The 18,693-nt window shown below is 36.1% G+C and overlaps 1 protein-coding gene across 3 annotated transcripts in view; it reads left to right on the top strand.

The window, feature by feature from the left end:
• Nucleotides 1-18,693, top strand: part of PTPN2 (protein tyrosine phosphatase non-receptor type 2) — a 101,037-nt gene that overhangs the window by 51,053 nt on the left and 31,291 nt on the right. The window lies entirely within an intron of this gene.

Here is an 18,693-nt window from a genome sequence, read left to right as displayed (position 1 = left end):
TGCTATGCTATGCTATGCTATGCTATGCTATGCTATGCTATGCTATGCTATGCTATGCTATGCTATGCTATGCTATGCTATGCTGTGCTGTACTATGCTATATCACACCACACCATTCCACACCACAATACTAGTTTTACTTATATTACTGACATCCAAGAAATCTTATTGATTCTTATAGCAGTGAATCATAGAGGTTATATGTGCAATCACTATATTTAGTGTATTTCAACATCTTAGTTATCTTTGTATAGGTCAACTTTAGAGCAGAAAATGTTTTTCTTTAAACTTTCTAATTTTCACTTGTCCTTTTTTCCCCCTCTTGTTTTTCATAATCCCTTTGGCTAACTTTAATATATTAAGTTCCAGGAATTCCAATTTAATAATGACAGAATTGTAATTTCCAGGCCTAGTTGACTTATCAAAAAGACAGAGGGTTACTAATGTGTATGACATTTTAGATTTTGACACACAAGTGTTCTGACTGTTCCTCTCCCCAGCAGTGCTTTTACTCCTTACCCATTCTTCTGTGCATCCTTCAGAACCTAGCTTAGCTCTCACTGTATTATCAGCACATATTGATGTCTGTAATTTTTTAGTCTGATAATTTGGCATTTATGACGTACCATCTTGTCTTTCATGTGTCTTAGCTGTATACCTTATCTACACTAAGTCTAGCACAGTAGTTAGTTTATGATACAAACAGTAGATGTTTAGTAAGTACTTATTGATTAAAAGGGAATATGAAAGAATTTTTGGTACAAGTATAGTCGTGTTTTTTAAGTGTAGCCTTGAAGATAATTTACAGAAAATATAAATTAAAATTATGTTATCACATCCTAGGACCTGTTCAGTTCAGTTCAGTAAACAATTTTTAAGGACCTACTTTGCCCGAGGAACTGGGGGATACAAAGCCAAAAAGTAAAGAGTATCTTCAAGTAGCTTCCATTGAACTGGACTAAGAAGGTGCCACCAGAGCTGAGGCCTGAAGGAAAGAAGGTATTTCATTGTGACAGAAGGAGCAGGGTAGCCTCACCTTTGCTGATCTTCACAATCCCAAGGCCCTTTGTCCTTATCCATTTTAATCACATCACACATCCTACCTTTTATCATAGTTATTTATATGTAACTCATCTCCCTCACCAGAGAAGATAAGCTCCTTGAGAATAATGTCACTCTTTATGTCCTCCACAGCTCAAAACTCACTGCTTTGCACATTTGTGGGATCTGAATAAATATTGAATAAATGGCTTATGGATTTTTAAGTACCTATTTTGATTTCTTAACTTGAAAATTTGAACATGAGAGTCAAATGGATATCCGTTTGAAATATTTTAACTTGTAGAAAATTAGAAAATCACAAATGTTCCTATTATCTTTACTACCCCCTCACTTTAGTAGTCATTCTCTACTTCAAAAATATAGGGTGATCTTTTTGGAATTTTACCTTAATAAAATTTTATTTAATTGGAATGTTAAGACTGGGAGTGTTTGGGTATATTGAATTTTCTGGTAAACTGAGGTTACTGAGATCAGTGTAGTCATCATAGAGAAAAATGCCAGACTTCAAGTTAGCCAAAACCTACCTGGGGATCAAAGGGCATAAAATATGTAAAATACTTATTAAACCTTAGAGTTCTGTATAAATGATAGTTGTTATCGATTACTGCCATATTGTAACACAGATCATAATTACCAAAAGTAGGTCTAAACTTAAACCTTAAGGCTTGTGTTGGGGTTAGTTACACATAAAACTTCTCTTTCCCCCAATAATTCCTTATTTAAGTTAGTTTTCCTGTCATTAGCCTTCTCTTATTTAAGTAAAGGCAACTAGGTGGCACAGTGGATAGAATGCCAAACTTGGAGTCAGGAAGACCAAATTCTGTCTTAAACACTTAATGATTGAGTGATCCTGGGCAAGTCACTTAAATCAGCCTCGTTTTCCTCATCTGTAAAATGGGAATAATAGAGGACCAAATGAGATAATCTATGTAAGACTAGCAAGAATACTATGTAAATGCTAATTGTTATTATTGTTATTACTAAAATTGCAGCTAATTGGAGGTTTATTGTACTTCTCAAATATATGTACTTCTAGAAACACTGTGTGCTTTTTTTCTTTTTTTATCTTTCAGAGGCCCTGGAACATAAAAGTAACTTGTATGTTAGATTCTGCTTTATTTTTTTAAAGTCTATCAATAATCCAAAAGTTTTGGTTTAGGCAAGTGATTACCTTGCTTTGAAATAAGTTAAAAACAGGGTTCCCATTTTTAGTATTTTCCTTTAATAATTGAGTAGATCTGTGATATGAATAACGTGGGTATGCTCTCTGAAGTGTTCAAGATTTCAACCCTTATTTGCCTCCTCATCCCATGTGAGTCTTGTCCATGTCTTTTCATAAATTATCCCTGGAGGATCCTACCCAGTGACCTACAGACCTTTCTCTCAGTCTTAATATTTTTGGGGTACCAGGGCCTCCCTGACTACTGGTTTGTTGTCCCATCTTTTCACTACTTGAGCTGCCTGGTTCCTTTTCTGCTCCTCCCATTTCCTGGGTGATAGCTCTTGTTTTACCTTTTTTTCTTTTTGAGGCAGTGGGATAAAGTGACTTGCCCAGGGTCACACAGCTAGTAAGTGTCAAATGTCTGAGGTCATTTTTGAACTCAGGTCTTCCTAAATCCAGGACCGGTGCTCTGTCCACTGCACCATCTAGCTGCCTCCTGGGTGATATCTCTTATGCCTGTTCTTGCACATAAAGCCATTATTGGCCTATCTCTGCCCAAATATATGTGTCCATTGCCCTTAAGTAAACCTGAACTTTCCATTCAGCAGAGATTATGATGTTACATTATTCACAGAAATTGGTCATTACCTTTATGACCTTGGGCATTCGCCTAATCTCTTTGTTTCATTTGCCTCATCTTTAAAATGAGGCTAAACTAAGTGGTATCTAGGCCATTTCTATCTCTAAATCTGTAATCCTAAGAATATTGATGATAGAAAGTGGATTTTATTACCATAGCAGCTTGAAGGTCTTTAAAGTATGGTGCATTTTCCCCAGTGCAATCTATTCACTTCTGAGTTCAGTTTGTAGTCTCTCTGCAGTGCCTGTCCTCTTTTTTTTTTAGTCTACATCTATCCATTTTACTCACAAAATTATACACACACATATAATATTTTTGTTTCGCTTTGTTTTTTAGCTAGGCAATGAGGCTAAGTGACTTGCCCAGTGTCACATAGCCAGTAAGTATTACATGTTTGCGGCCAGATTTGAACTCAGGTCCTCCTGAATCCAGGGCCAGTGCTCTATCCACTGCGCCACCTAGCTGCCCCCCACATATAACATTTATATTGGTTATTGTTTTGTTTAGTGGTTTCAGTCATGTCTAACTCTTTGTGATCTAATTTTAGGTTTTTTTGGCAAAGATACTGGAGTGTTTTGCCATTTCCTTCTCCTGCTCATTTTTTAAAAAAATTAATTTTATTTATTTTAGTTTTCAACATTCACTTCCACAAGATTTTGAGTTCCAAATTTTCTCCCCATCTCTCCCCTTCCCTCACCAAGATGGCGTGTATTCTGAATACCCCTTCCCCTGCTCTGCCTTGTCTTCTATTACGCCTCACCCCTTCTCTTGTCCTCCTCCCTTTCTATTTTCCTGTAGGGCAGGATAGATTTCTATACCTTTGCCTGTATATCTTATTTCCCAGTTGCATATAAAAACAGTTTTTGACATTTGTTTTTAAAACTTCAGGTTCCAAATTCTCTCTCCTCCTCGCTCCCCCCCCCATTGAGAAAGCAAGCAACTTGATACAGGTTATACATGTGCAGTCATGCAAAACACTTCCATAATAGCCATGTTGTGAAAAACTAACTATGTTTCCCCTCATCTTATTCCACTCCCCATTTATTTTATCTGTCCTCTGTTTTTTTATTATTTCATTATAAAAATGCATTTGACTACTTGGGACAGAAGAACAAAGGCACTTTTCTGACAAGTAGTCTTCGATGTAAATGTTAAGATTATACAAGATTAAAAAAAGTTATACAAGATTCCTTAAAAGATGCCCCTACAGAGAGATCTCAGTTCAACCATCTTTTGTCCATCATCAAACAATATAAAACAAGAACGTGTATATTCAACAGAAGTGTTCACTACTGTCACGCTGTCTTGGAGAGTGCCTTGCACATTGTTCAAATGGAAGAGGGATTTCTTGTAGATGGTGAGGTCCTCCAGGTGATTCTGTTTATAGATTTCATGGCGATGGTGCTTCTTCTAAAGACCCACAGATAAGGTTTTCTGGCAGTAAGAAGCTTGTGGACAGAATGGGGAGGATGTTTGGAAGGCTGGTAAATACTGACTAGTTAAAGTATAGAATACTTGGAAGGGAGTATTGTAAGTTGAAGCTAGAATGGTAACGTAGTTTTCAGTAGAATGATGAGAACAGAAGCCAAATTACAAGGGTTTAGGGTGTTGGGGAAGTGAAGTAGTGGCATTAAGTAAAGACTTTTTCAAGAAGTTTGGTGTTGAGAAGAGAAGGGATTGGAGTAGTAGCACAGAGCAGTATAACACAATTGAAGTAGAATTACATGTATTAAGAAATGAGAAGATATGAACATATTTGTAGTGAAGGAGCCAGTGAAGAAGTAGAGATTGAAGGTCCGAGGAGAAATAAATAATTAACCAAGCAGTTACTTGGAAGAGATAGAAATAGATGAATAGAGGACAGAAATTAAGGGTTCACTTTCGCCTTAGAAAGAAGAGATGTTTTTCCCTCCTCAGAGGCAAGAAGAAAAGGAAGAGATTCTGTATCTAGAGATAGAGAATAATTTTTGAAGTTGATAGGAGGAAAGTTGAAGGACCTCATAAAAATGAAAACTTTTTCAGGTTATTTCATTTATTTGAGAGAAAGCATGATGGAATTTAAGTGGTTTCAATTGTTTTTGTTGTTGTTGTTGTTATTGTTGTTGTTATTGTTGCTATAGAACATCACTAAAGAACTTTTTAAAGCTCTGAAGTGAGATCGTATTGCTTTATTGTGTTGAATGATGACCATGAAATAACAAGTCAGAAATTCTCCTGCCTACTAATTATGCGTGAAGAATTAATTTGTTTTGTAACTAAGATTTACACATTTTATCTTCTTTATAGATAAAATTTATTGCTGTGTCAGTATAGGAGCAACATAAAGATTAGTCGTTTATGGGTGTGGGAGAGGGTGGTTCTTCTGAGAAGTCTGCATTTTGTGGGCCAAAATAATAAAATATCAGAACTTGTAAAACTCTGATGCCTAAACTTTTGAAATCCAATACTGAGAGAAGGCCATCATCTAGAGATGACTCATTTTGTGAATGCAAGGGCTACAGGTTCTATTTTATGCTTTTAAAGACTTGAGCCTTAAAAATGTATAATGAATAGTGTCATTCTTTCCCATTCCCACCCCCAAGATTTTCTTCCTTTTTTTTTCTTTCTTTCTTTCTTTTCTTCTTCTTCTTTTTTTTTTTTTGGCCAGGTAGTTGAAGTTAAGTGACTTGCCCAGGGTCACACAGTTAGTGATTATCAAGTGTCTGAGGCTGGATTTGAACTCAGGTCCTCCTGACTCCCAAGGCAGGTACTCTTATCCACTGTACAACCTAGCTGCCCTGCCCCTGGATTTTCCAAAACAATTTGAAATAATATCCAATAATGACCATATATATAGATCCAAAAATAGGTTATATGCAGTGCTGTCTTAGATTAGTTTAGGTACATTGACCCATTCAATCCCAGAGTTGTTTTCATATTAAAAGCCTTGGTTTCTTTTATAATTATTATTAAATTTTATTAATTTTCTGATCTGCATTTTTTTCCTTCCCCTTCACCCCTTTCCCAGTTGAGAAAGCAAGAAATATAAAACCCCTGTTACAAACATGTATAGTCAAGGAAAACAAATTCCGTTATTGGCCATTTATGCCAAAAAGCATCTCATTCTGTACTCTGAATCTATCCCTTCTCTATCAGGAGGTGGATAGTGTGTTTCATTTTCTGCATCCTCTGGAATTTTAGTTAATCATTATAGTGATCAGAGTTGTTAAGGCTTTCGAAGTTATTTGTCTTCACAGTGTTGCTGCTAATTGTTTAAATTGTTGCCCTGGTTCTCACTTCACTCTGCATCACTTCTTACAAGTCTTCCCATGTTTTTCTGAATCATATTCTTCATTATTTCTTATAGTACAATAGAATTCCATCATGTATGTGTGTGTGTTTATATGTATGTATGTATATACACACATACCATAACTTATTCAACCATTTCTCAACTGATGAGTACTCCCTAAGTTTCTAATTCTTTGCCTCCACAAAAAAATAGCTGCAATAAATATTTTTGTGCATAATGGGTCCTTTTCCTCTTTCTTTGTTCTCTTTGGAGTAGAAACCTATTAGTGGCATTTCTGGATCAAAGGATATACATAGTTTAATAGCCTTGGTTTCTAACCACAGAATTATGGACTCCCTGTTTTGTTTTGTTTTATTTTTTTAAAATAAAAATAGTTGTCTGCTGGGAAGATTTCTGGGATAAAGATCTTAGTTAAAACAAAAGTCATTTATATTTCTTAGAGGTAATATAGCATAGATCAAAGAGTTCTGGACATAGAGTCAAAAATTAGTTCATATTCTGTCTTCACTACTAGGTGTGTGACCTTGGGTAAGTTATTTAACCTCTGATCCTCAATCTCTTCTGTAAAATAGGGAGTATACTTGAACTACTTTTCTCTCAGACAGATCTGTTAAAAGGAAAACGATTTAAATCTTTTTCAAAAAAATTTTTGTGTTGTATGTTTAACACTTCCCTTTTTAAATTTTTAGTTCCAAATTCTCTTCCACGGAGAAGGCAAGCCAAATTGCATCAATTATACATGTGAAATCATGCAAAAAAATTCCATATTAGCATATCACACACAAAATAAGAAAAAAAGTTAAAGTGAGAAAATGACACTTTAATTTGCACTGAGTTGATCATTTCTCTCTGTGGAGATAGTTAGCATTTTTTTCATTGTAAGTCCTTTGGAATTGTCTTGGGTCATTGTGATCAGAGTAGCCAAGTCTTTCACAGTTGATTATCATTAAAACATTGCTGTTTCTGTGTTCAGTGATCTAGTTCTTCTCACTCAACTTTGCATCAGTTCATATAGGTCTTGTCATGTTTTTTCTGAAACCACCTCCTCATCATTTCTTATGGCACAGTAGTACTCCATCACAATCATATGCCACAATTTATTCAGCTATTTCCCAGTTGATGAGCATCCCCGCAATTTCCAAATCTTTGCCATCACAAAAAGAGTCATAAATATTTTTGTACATATAGACCCTTTTTCTGCTTATTCACATCCTTTGACCTTTTGTTGTTGTTTGTCCTTCATTCTCAAAGAGAACCATAACATGGGGAAGGTGATGTTATGACTTGCAGGTGAATTGGATTTAAATAAGGTATGGCTCTGCAAAGTCACCAGCCTCACTCTCCTCCAGAGCCATCTGGGTCCAGTAGCAAGATATAGATCAGGAAGACTGGATATGGCCCCTTTGACCATTTATCAATTGGTGAATGGCTCTTATTTTTATAAATTTGATTCAGTTCCCTATATGTTTGAGGAATAAGATCTTTATCAGGGAAATTTGCTATAAAATTTTTTGATATTCATTGTCTATGGTGCCTTTTATCAAAATGTAGTTTCCCTGTTTATCTCTTTTAGTTGTCTGTTTTTCCTTTTGCTTTGTCTGAGATCATAATTTCTACTCCTGATTTTTTTTTTTACTTTAACTGAAACATAATGGATTCTGCTGTAGACCTTTATCTTAACTCTGTGTGTGTATTTCTGTTTCAAGTGTGTCTCCTGTAAACAGTATATTATTGGTTTCTGGTTTCTCATCCATTCTGCTACCCACTTTCATTTTATGGGTGAACTCATCCCATTCACATTCACGATTAGGATTACTAACTGTTTCCCCCCCATTCTGTTTTCTTCTGTTTATCCTTCTCTTTTTATCCTATCCCTTCTCAAAAGTCTGTTTTATTTCAGACTACTGCTTCCCTAAATTTTGTCATCTCCCATTTTGTCTTGCATGTGCCCTCCCACCGTATCTCATCTCTGCTTCCCTTCCTATTTCCCTATTGGGTAAGGTAAATTTCTATACCCAACTGAGAGAGACAGAGAGAATACATAATACATATACTTTTCCTCTTTGAACCAATTCTGATGAGAGTGAGGCTCAAACATTGCCTCCCTTTTCCTCTCCACTATAAAAGTTCTTCCTTGCATGCCTCTTTCATGTGAGAAAATTTTCACCATTCTGCCTCTCTCCCCTTCTCCTAGCACATTCCTCTTTCTCATCCCTTCATTTTTCTTTTTTTTTGAGATCATCCTGGTATAATGGACTTACATCCATGTCCTCTGTCTATGTAAACTACTTCTAACTGCCCTAATAATGATAAAGTTTTTAGGAGTTACGTGTATCATCTTCCCCTATAAGAATGTAAACTTTTAAAATTTATTAAGCCCCTTATGATTACTGTTTCATAATTTTTTATTCTTTTTTTTTGTTTCTTTTTTGGGTTTTTTTAGGCAATTGGGGTTAAGTGACTTGCCCAGGGTCACACAGCTAGTAAGTGTCAAGTATTTGGTCTGAGGCCAGATTTCAAGTCAGGTCTTCCTGACTACAGGGCTGGTGCTCTATCCACTGTGCCACCTAGCTGCCCCTTTATTCTTCTCTTGAGTCTTATATTTCAATATCAAATTTTCTGTTCAGCTCTGGTCTTTTCATCAGGAATGCTTGAAAGTCCTTTATTCCATTAAATATTCATTTTTCTCTCTGAAGGATTGTACTCAGTTTTGCTGGATAGGTTATTCTTGGTTGTTTATCCTAACTCCATTGCCTTCTGGAATATCATATTCCAAACCCAGTAGTCCCTTAATGTAGCAGCTGCTAAATCTTTTGTGTTCCTGACTGTGGCTTCATGATATTTGAATTGTTTCTTTCTCCTTGACCTGGGAGTTCTGGAATTTGGCTCTAATATTCCTGGGAGTTTTAATTTTGGGATCTCTTTTAGGTGGTGATCAGTGGATTCTTTCAGTTTCTATTTTACCCTCTGGGTCTAAGATATTGGGACAGTTCCTTGATAATTTCTTAAAATATGATGTCCTGTTTCTTTTTTTTTATCATAGCTTTCAGGTAGTCTAATAATTGTTAAATTATCTCTCCTGGTTCTGTTTTCTGGGTCAGTTGTTTTTTTCAATGAGGTATTTCACATTTTTTTCTTTTTCTTTTTCCATTCTTTTGACTTTTTTTTATTGTTTCTTGATGTCTCATGGAGTCATTAGCTTCTAATCACTTATTTCTCATTTTTAAGGAATTATTTTCCTCAGCAAACTTTTGTGCCTCTTTTTCCATTTGGCCAGTTCTGCTGTTTGAAGTTCTTTTCTTCAGTGAATTTTTGTACCCCTTTTACCATTAGATAAATTTTGCTTTTTAAAGTGTTATTTTCTTTAGGGTTTTTTTTTGCCTCTTTTACCAAGCTGTTAATTCTCTTTTCATGATTTTCTTGTGTCATTTTCATTTCATTTCCCAAATTCTCCTCTACCATTTTTATCTCTTTATTTAACTCTTCTGGGAATTCTTGTTAGGCTTGGGTCCAGTTAGAACTTTTCATTGAGGCTTTGCTTGTAGCTGTTTTAATATTATTGTCTTGTAAATTTATGCTTTGGTCTTCCTTGACACAGTAGTAGTTCTTTATGCACATGTTCTCTTTATGTTGTTTCCTCATTTTCCAAGCCTCTTTGTTGACTGTATCTGCTCATGTGGGGATGGGGAGGCACTGAAGCCAAGCTTTAGGCTTTTTTTGTGCTGTTGTTTTCAGAACTTTTTGGGGAATGTGCAAATTTTTGGCACTTCTAAAGTGGTGTTATCCACAGAGAAGTGTAGTCACTGCTTTTCTGGTCTGAGTTCTGGTTTTTATCCAGAAGGGCCTCTGTTCCCATGTAGCCACAAGCACTTGCTCTCCTTTTGGCCCTGGAACTATCAACAGGGCCCCTGCTCACTTGTGACTGACCACAAACTCCTCCCCATCCTCAAACTGTGAACTAGAACTGGTATGGGAATAGAGTTCTCAGCTTCAACTGCATCCGGGGCCAGCAAAGATCACCTGTAATCTCTCTCTGACCAGTTGTCTGATACCCTTACTGTCCTGGGCTGAGAAGTCCTGCAGCTCCTGCAGACAGGTCTCAGTCACCTCTGAGGCCCATCACTGGTGTGCTGCAACACTCCAGGCCAGCTCCCACCCTGCTGTCTCAGACCTCTAATGCCAGATTATCAAGTTGTCTTAGACTGGGAAAATGTCATAGGTTGAAAAATTCTGTGGGCTCTGCTGCTCCAGAATTTGATCTGAAGTTATTTTAAAGTTGTTTGAAGGTGAATGTTGGGAGAATTCAGCTGAGTTGTTGCCTGTACCCCACCATCTTGGCTCTGTCTTGCACAATATGTTTTTAATCTTAAAAGACTCTAGAAGTGTGAGCTATTATGATTATTTCCATTATTCCTTCTCATCCTCTAGCTAGCATTTACTGAGTACCTACCATATTCATGTTATATTTTGGACTTCAGAATGATTCAAGACAACATCCCTGTCTTCAGGGGGCTCATCCTATAGGTACATAAATATGAAAATAATGCAGTATTGCACCATTAAGTAATATATTAATGCTAAAGCATTTCAGAGAAAAGAGTAGTCACAAGCATGATCAGGTAAATCCTTTGGCATCAAGTATTTGAATTGGGAAAGCCCTTATTACATGTAGAGAAATTTGCTTGAGCAAAGGCATAGAACTGGAATGTTCAGGAAACAATGACTAGATCATTTTTGGCTGGAACAAATGGATTTTTGGAAGGTAGCATGGCATGGTAGAGTAAGATTAAGTACAAGACTTTGAGTCAGGAAGACCTGAATTTGAATTCTGCCTGAGTAACCCTGGAGAAAACATTGAACTTCTGTCATTGTTTCCTCATCTAAAAGTGTGAATAGAGAGTTGTCACTATTAAATGAGATATTATATAGAAAGCATTTTACATAGCTTTTAGTTATACTTTATTATTTCTGTAGGGGAGTAGTGGGAGATGAAGTTAGAGAGACAGTGCCTTGAATACCATGCTAAAGAGTTTGAACTTTATTCTGTAAATATTGGAAAGGTATTGAAAGTTATTTTGATTTGTTTTTGATAGGGAGAGTGATGCTATTTTTATGCAGCAATATATAGAATGAATTGGAGGCATGAGAAGGTATTACATTCTCACCTGTGGCTCTAAGAAGCTGTAGAATGCGCAGTGGCCACACCCTGATAAAACCATCTCAGCAGTCTGGCCTAAACCAGATTAAGGGTAGGTAACTGACTTGCCTGAAACCAAATCCATTGGTAAATTAGGGGAATGTCTACTCCAAACATCTGTAGACTTCCCCTGGTGGAATGGGTGGATGAGAACAATTTATTCTAATAGTTATGAAGATGATTATACCAGGCGCTGTGGAGCACTTAGAACTTGAGTAGACATTTGAAGATGCTGCTGCATCCCAGGCCATTGCCACTTGTCTTGACTTTTGTACTGCTACTGGACTTCGGTGACTGTAGAAGAGAGAGTGAGGCTGACAACTTTGCACAACTCTGTCTCAGTTAAATCCAATTCACTCAGAAGTTAAGATATCATGCCATGATGTCATTAGTTGTTTTTGAAAATGAAGGACAAATAACAATATTATATTCTAAACTTGATTTTAAGTCTTTTTGTTTCTTTTTGAGGCAGTTGGGGTTAAGTGACTTGCCTAGGGTCACGCAGCTAGTAAGTGTCAAATGTCTGGTCGGAGGCTGGATTTGAACTCAGGTCCTCCTGACATCAAGTCCGGTGCTCTGTCCATTGTGCCATCTAGCTGCCCCTTGATTTTTAAGTCTTAATAGAAGTAATGACATTGAAAGAAATAACAAAGCCTGGAAATAGATCTGGTTTTGAGGGGAAATGATGAGCTAATTAGTCATGAAACATTTATTAAGCACCGTCTCTGGGATAAGTGCTAGGTACTAGTATGCAAAGAAAGGTAAAGTAAACAAAAAAACAGTGCCTGTTCTCAGATAGCTCACAGTCTATGTTAAGTTTATTTTAGCTTTGCATTGTATTTATATCACCTCCTCTTGAAAATATCAGTGAAAATATCTGGAAAGAATGAGTGAAATTTATTCAAGTAAATAGTTCTTTTAAATAATGGTAACAAACATATGGCTTTTATTACCTTGGTGAGCTCTCTTTTAGCTCCAGGCTATATCATTCTGTGAACTTTGTTTTTAGCATCTTATTTCAATAGGATGGGGATAAATCAGTCAAAAGTAAATTCCTTAGTTGGGGGTGGAGGGGAGGAACAAAACTTCAGTCTTTCCTCTGGGGGAAAAATTACTGTTTTCAGAAAACTATTAGTGAGGTGGACCAGATTATATAAACAAACACGAGGGTTTCTGGGAACTGTCTTTGAATATCCATGATAGCCTGACCTGAATTTGAAAAAAGTCAAGGAACAGTGGTTATGAGCCAAAATTATTCAGACAGAGAAAATAAAACAGCCACCCCAAACAAGAGGAACAGAAGATTGCAAGCCAGGATGTGATGCAATTTGTGAGTATTGTGCCATAGGAGAAGATACTACAATCTAATAAATTTCAGGCTGGGCCTAGGAGACCACACTGTGACTTTTGAAGACCTGTAGAAAATGAACCTAGCTGCACAATGCTCTAAAGATGTTAACCTGAGCTAGTCTTAAATATTGATATTTTTTAAAGAGGTTCCTAGGAGAAGCATTCTGGACTTGAAGTAGGAATTTTGTCATTTAAGATTTACTAAATAACAAGGCTTAAAAAAAAGGCTGGGAACATACATGCAGAACTGAACTTTCTAATGATGTTTTGAATTAAAAGAATTAGTAGTGTAGCATAATACTTCTGATGCAGGAATAGGATTTTTGGTCATTTCTGTGACTGGTTACAAAATACCTCTAAAGGTAGTTTCAGTTCTACAAAGGGAAATTGCCTTGTCACTTTACTGCACTTGAATAGAAAAGTGAATGTAGAAGAACTCAAATATGATACTGTTCAGTTATATTTGTTGAGGTAACTGGGGTAATAGTTTGGAATCTTCCAGCCAGTAAAAGAAATAGATTTTTCATATATCTGTCAAATTAATCTTCTTTATGCATAGATTTAGTATGACTGCTAAGAGATTTTTAATTCTGCCCATTGTTTAACAAGTGAATTTCTGATTCCTTTACCTGGCAGTCAAGGCCTTCCCTAATCTGATACCATTCTCATATTATCTCCTACTATTCGTTGTCACATTTGCTACACTTCAGTTTAATTGGACTGTCCTTTGTCTCTTGAATATGCCCAATTTTTGCCAGCATCTGTATCTTTGCTCAGATTATCTGTTATTGTTGGAATTTATTTCCTTTTCGCTTATTGAATTCCTCCCATCCTATAAAGCCTAACTCAGGTGCCATATTCTCAGTGACTAATCAACTAGTCATTAACAGTTGAAACTGTCTTGCTCATATTTGATGGGCTTATATTTTTATTCTTTATGTAACATTATGACAGGTAGATAACTCGAGAGACTTGAAGGATATTTCAGTGCACATGAGTACTGGCAGACTTAACCTTGGTGAAAAGACTTCTCATATAATAATGACAATATTAAATAGATATTTAAATATTAGGCTTTTAGAGTATTCAATGTTTGATATTATTTTAAAATATTGGACTTATTTTAATATTAAATATTTGATTCAGTCTGCTTTTCTAGAACCATCCTAGCTTAAGTATAGAGAGGCTACTTAGTGATGAACAGAGTCCTTTCCAATAAAATCAGGGGTAAAGTAAGGATGTCCATTGTCACTATCATATAGTTTTAGAAATTTAGAAAGAAATTGAAGAAATATGCGCAGACAAATAGAAAACAGTTATTTGCAGAAGATATGAAGATTTACCTTGTAGAACAAGTAACTGAAGAAATTAACTTAATCAGGATACAGAGGGGCAGCTACCCGGTGCAGTGTATAGGGCACTGGCCCTGGAGTCAAGATTTAAATCCAGCCTCAGATACTTGGTACTAGCTGTGTGACCTTGGGCAAGTCACTTAACCTTGATTGCCTCACCAAAACCCCCCACACACACACACAGAATTAATCAGGATACAGAATATGAAACCCACAGAAACCATCAGCCTTCCTGTATATTAGTAATAAAACACAATGTAAGAAACAAATTCCAAACACAATAAACTACAAAATGTATAAAGATATTCCCTGACAAACCATTGTCAGAACTTAGAAGAATATATCTACATCTAAAAAGCTCTTAATTGGATAGGTCGTAATTGTTTATAGTTGGGCTGTGCCAATATGCTAAAAATAACAATGCTACCTAAGATGATTTATAGATTTCATGTCATGGCAGCCATATTACAAACAGGTTGCTTTATAAAACTAGACAAAATAATAAAATATCAAGACTCTAAAGGCAAATAATGAAAAAAAGTAGGGATGAAAAGAGTACATTATCAGATTTTAAACTGTACCATAAGTCAGTAATCAGTCAATACTGTTTGTTACTGGTTGAAAAGTAGAAAAGTTGATCGGTGATCAAGTAAATAAGACCCAGAAGCAATTGAACATAATCAACAAGATTTATTAAGTACCTACTGTGTGCCAACACTCTGCTAGACACTAGGGATACAAATACAAAAAAAGAAAAAGAAAAATAATAATTCATACTCTTTAGGATTATATTCTGCTGAAGGAGACCACATGAGCATATATAAACACAAGATAGGGAGGGAAGACATTAACCATGGGGTAGGAGAAACAGGAAGGGCTTCATGTAGAAGGTGGCACTTGAACTGCATCTTGAAGGAAGTAAGAAAAGAGTATTCTCCATGACAGGTGAGAAAGGACTCTATTCTGTGGATAGGATACAGTCAGTGCAAAAGCACAGAACATGATAGCATAGTATGTGCTAACTCAAGGATACTGACCAACTGCTAAGAAAAACTGGAAAACAGTCTAGAAGAAATTAAGTTTAGACTAGCTTCTTAAATATGCTATAATAAACTTTAAATGAATATGTTTACTAAATAGTAGAAAAGAGGGTAAGAATTATTTACATGATCATAGAAGATAAAAAATAAGCCATTTCAATTAGACATTCTGGAAATGCATTTGCAAAAGCAATGCATTAAGAGTTAGAAGAAAAATTAAATTAGACCAAATACAGGTTTGATACCCATGCTATAAAGGGAATTGGTACAAATATATAAGAACAGGAACCATTCTGCAGTAGATAGAGGACATGAACCAGCGGTTTTCAAATAAAGAACTAGTCTATCAGTAACCATATGGAAGTGTTCCAAATTACTAAGAAAAAGAGAAATACAAATTAAAACAAATATGAGATTCTATGTCAAATCTATTAAAATTGGCAAAACCGACAAAAGAAAATGACAGTTGTAAGGTCCATAGGAAAGCAGGCGTGTTAATGCACTGTTGGAGCTATCAACTGGTTCAATCTTTTTGGAACATAGTTTGGAACTATACTTCAAAAGTCAATAAATTATACATGTCCTTTGACCCATTAATATAGCTAATTGGCATATACCCCAAAGATGTCAAAGACTGAGGTACAGAACCATGTGTAGTAAAAAAAATTATAGCAGTGTTTTTTCTAAAAAAATAACTGGAAGCAAATTAAATGTCAGTTATGTGGAGAGTGCCTGAACAAATTTTGATATATGAATATTATGGAATTTTATTGTACTTTAGGAAAGTACAATAGGAAAGAATTCAGTGCAGTAACTCATCGTGCCTTTAAAAAACCGATAAAGCACACCTCCTGCCTCTTGACAAAGAGGAGATAGACTAGAGGGGCAAATTTAGACACATACTTTCAGATACAACCAGTCTCTTGATGTGTTTTACTTAACTGTGTTTATTGATTACAGAACAAGCTTCCTTTGGAGAAAGGATGAGTTAATGGCTAGTGATAGTGATGAGAGAGTACGAGATAAAGACACAGAAAAAATGAGAGAGTCTGTAAGAAAAAAAGGAAAAGAATGGAGCTTCAGTAAATATTTTTAAATGAATGGAAGAAAATTTTAGAAGACACAAACGTGCAATTTTGTTACTACCTTGTCAAATTTAATTACCCTTAAAAAAATAAGCTACATCGGTTAGTCATGGTTTCATATACAATATTATATCTCATTCTTTGTCTATTGAAATGCTTTTGTTGATCTTTAAACTCATAACCATTTTTTAAGAATTTAACATCCTTGGGGCAGGTAGGTGGCGCAGTGGATAGAGCACTGGCCCTGGAGTCAGGAGAACTTGCGTTCAAATCCCTCAGACCCGTGATACTCACTAGCTGTCTGACCCTGGGCAAGTTACTTAACCCTGATTCTCTCTCACACACACACACACACACACACACACACACACACACACACACACACACAAGAATTTAATATCCTCCATATTAAATCAATAGATATTGTCAGTGACATCAATCATCAGGTAGGAATAGGTGAGGACAACAACACATTTCCTACAAAATATGGTTCAGGAGTAAAGAATGAAAGAAACCAGAGATTTGTAAACTATACAGAAGTTTCCCCCAATGCATTATTAATACTTGCTTCAAAAAAAAAATAGTGAAGCATTGAATGATATCACAAAACATAGAATTGATTATCAGATAGGAAATTGTTTTTATTGATATAGTGTTCATTCCTGAATCAGTTGTCTGTGTACTTTCAGACTACCAGCTTGTTAAAACGACAACAACAAAATGAATACTCAGGTAGAAGAAAGAATAAAAATGAGAAAGGATTACTTGTGCCTTTAAAACAACTCACCTGACCTATTTATTGATCCTGGAAAATGGGGAATTAATGAAGCAAGAATAATAATGGTGATTATAATAATTTTGCATAAAAATTTAACTGCCATAAATTAATTGCCATGATGAGGAAATGAAAAGAGCTCCCACACTACATTAATCAGCCAACACTTACTTGCTAGGGTGGAGAAAGATGGCAGACACTGGAGACACCTATTCTTCATAAAATCTCGCGCAGAAGTGTGGTGGAAGGTTATGAGAAATATTGCTTTACAAAACACCTCAGTTAACAGGCCCAACTAGCAAAGCCATCCTGAGGGCAGTTAATGATGAAATTGGATGGGAGGCACCAAACTAAGGGAAGTTGGAAAAGATCTGCGAAGATCTTCATTGATGGGCAGTGGAGTGACGTTTGGATGCTAACATGACATTGGGTGTACTAATAGAGAAAGTTGAAATGGCAGGAAGGAAACTAAAGATGAGAAAAGCAGATAACTCTTAGACTATATATGCAGTATTAAGTTCCATTGAAACATATAAAGAGAAGATAATCAAGGCGGGAAAAACTCAAAAAGGCAATTAAGCACATTAATAACTGCTAAACTGTTTGTGTATTTTCCTAGCCCTATAAAATTTCAGAAGCATTGTGGAGAGTGGACTGAAAGTTGACTTCACAGTCACAAGGAGGCATGTTACCTCTTTGACCACTTAACCTCTCAGTGTCTGAGGCAGCGTTCAAAAAGTTGCAGCAGAACTTGTGAAGCAGGTTTGCTCACTGGGAATGTTCTACATGAGAGAGTCAGAGGTTCAGACTAAAATTAATTTTTATTAGAATAGTTTCCACATGCATTTAATATTTGCATTCTTGACCTCTCTATAGCATTTAATACCGTTGATAGCTATCTCCTCCTAGGTACTTGCTCCTCTCTGGGTTTTTGTGACACTGCTTACTTTTCAAACTTGTTTGGTCAGTATTCAGTCTTTGATTCATCACCATCCACATCGCCCGTGGTTCTGTAGAAGGCCCGATATTCTTCTGTCCCTTTGTGACCTCGTTAGCTCCCTTAGGTTTTCATCTCTATGCAGATGACTCCTAGATGTATATATTTATCCTTTGTCTTTCTCCTGAGCTACATTTATACATTGCCAACTTCCTCTATATCCCTTAAACTTCTTAAACGCAACATTTCTTTTTTTCTTTTTTTTTTAATTTGCCCAGGATCACATGGCTAGTGAGTGTTATTTATCTGAGACCAGATTTGAGCTCAGGTCCTCCTGAATCCAGGGCCAGTGCTTTATCCACTGCTCCACCTAGCTACCCCTCAAACTCAACATTTCTAAAACAACTCATTATCCTTCTCTCCCCAAGCTCAACCTTCTTCCTAACTTCTCTATATCTGTCAAAGGTAACATCATTCTTCATTCACCTAGGTTCTCATGCTCAGGGTCTTTGATCCCTCACTCTGACCTACTTCACTTTTCAGTTGCCAAATCATGTCATTTCTACCTCCATGACATCTCACATTGATCCCCTTCTCTACTTATGGACACCACCTAAAGTTCAGGCTCTCTGCTTCTTGCCTGTATGATTGTGATAGTTTTCTGATTGGTTTCTCTGTCTCAAGTGTCTTCTTGCTCCAATCCATCACAGCACACAGCAGCCAAAACATTTTCTTTCTTCCTTTTTTTAAAATAATTAATTGATTGAGTTTTTTAGCATTCATTTCCATAAGATTTTGAGT

The sequence above is a fragment of the Phascolarctos cinereus genome, unplaced genomic scaffold (genome assembly GCF_003287225.1).
Source record: "Phascolarctos cinereus isolate Bilbo 61053 unplaced genomic scaffold, phaCin_HiC Scaffold_4;HRSCAF=312, whole genome shotgun sequence".
NCBI classification, from domain to species: domain Eukaryota; kingdom Metazoa; phylum Chordata; class Mammalia; order Diprotodontia; family Phascolarctidae; genus Phascolarctos; species Phascolarctos cinereus.
The sequence above is the reverse complement of the archived record's forward strand: the minus strand, read 5'-3'. Positions and strand labels throughout refer to the sequence as shown.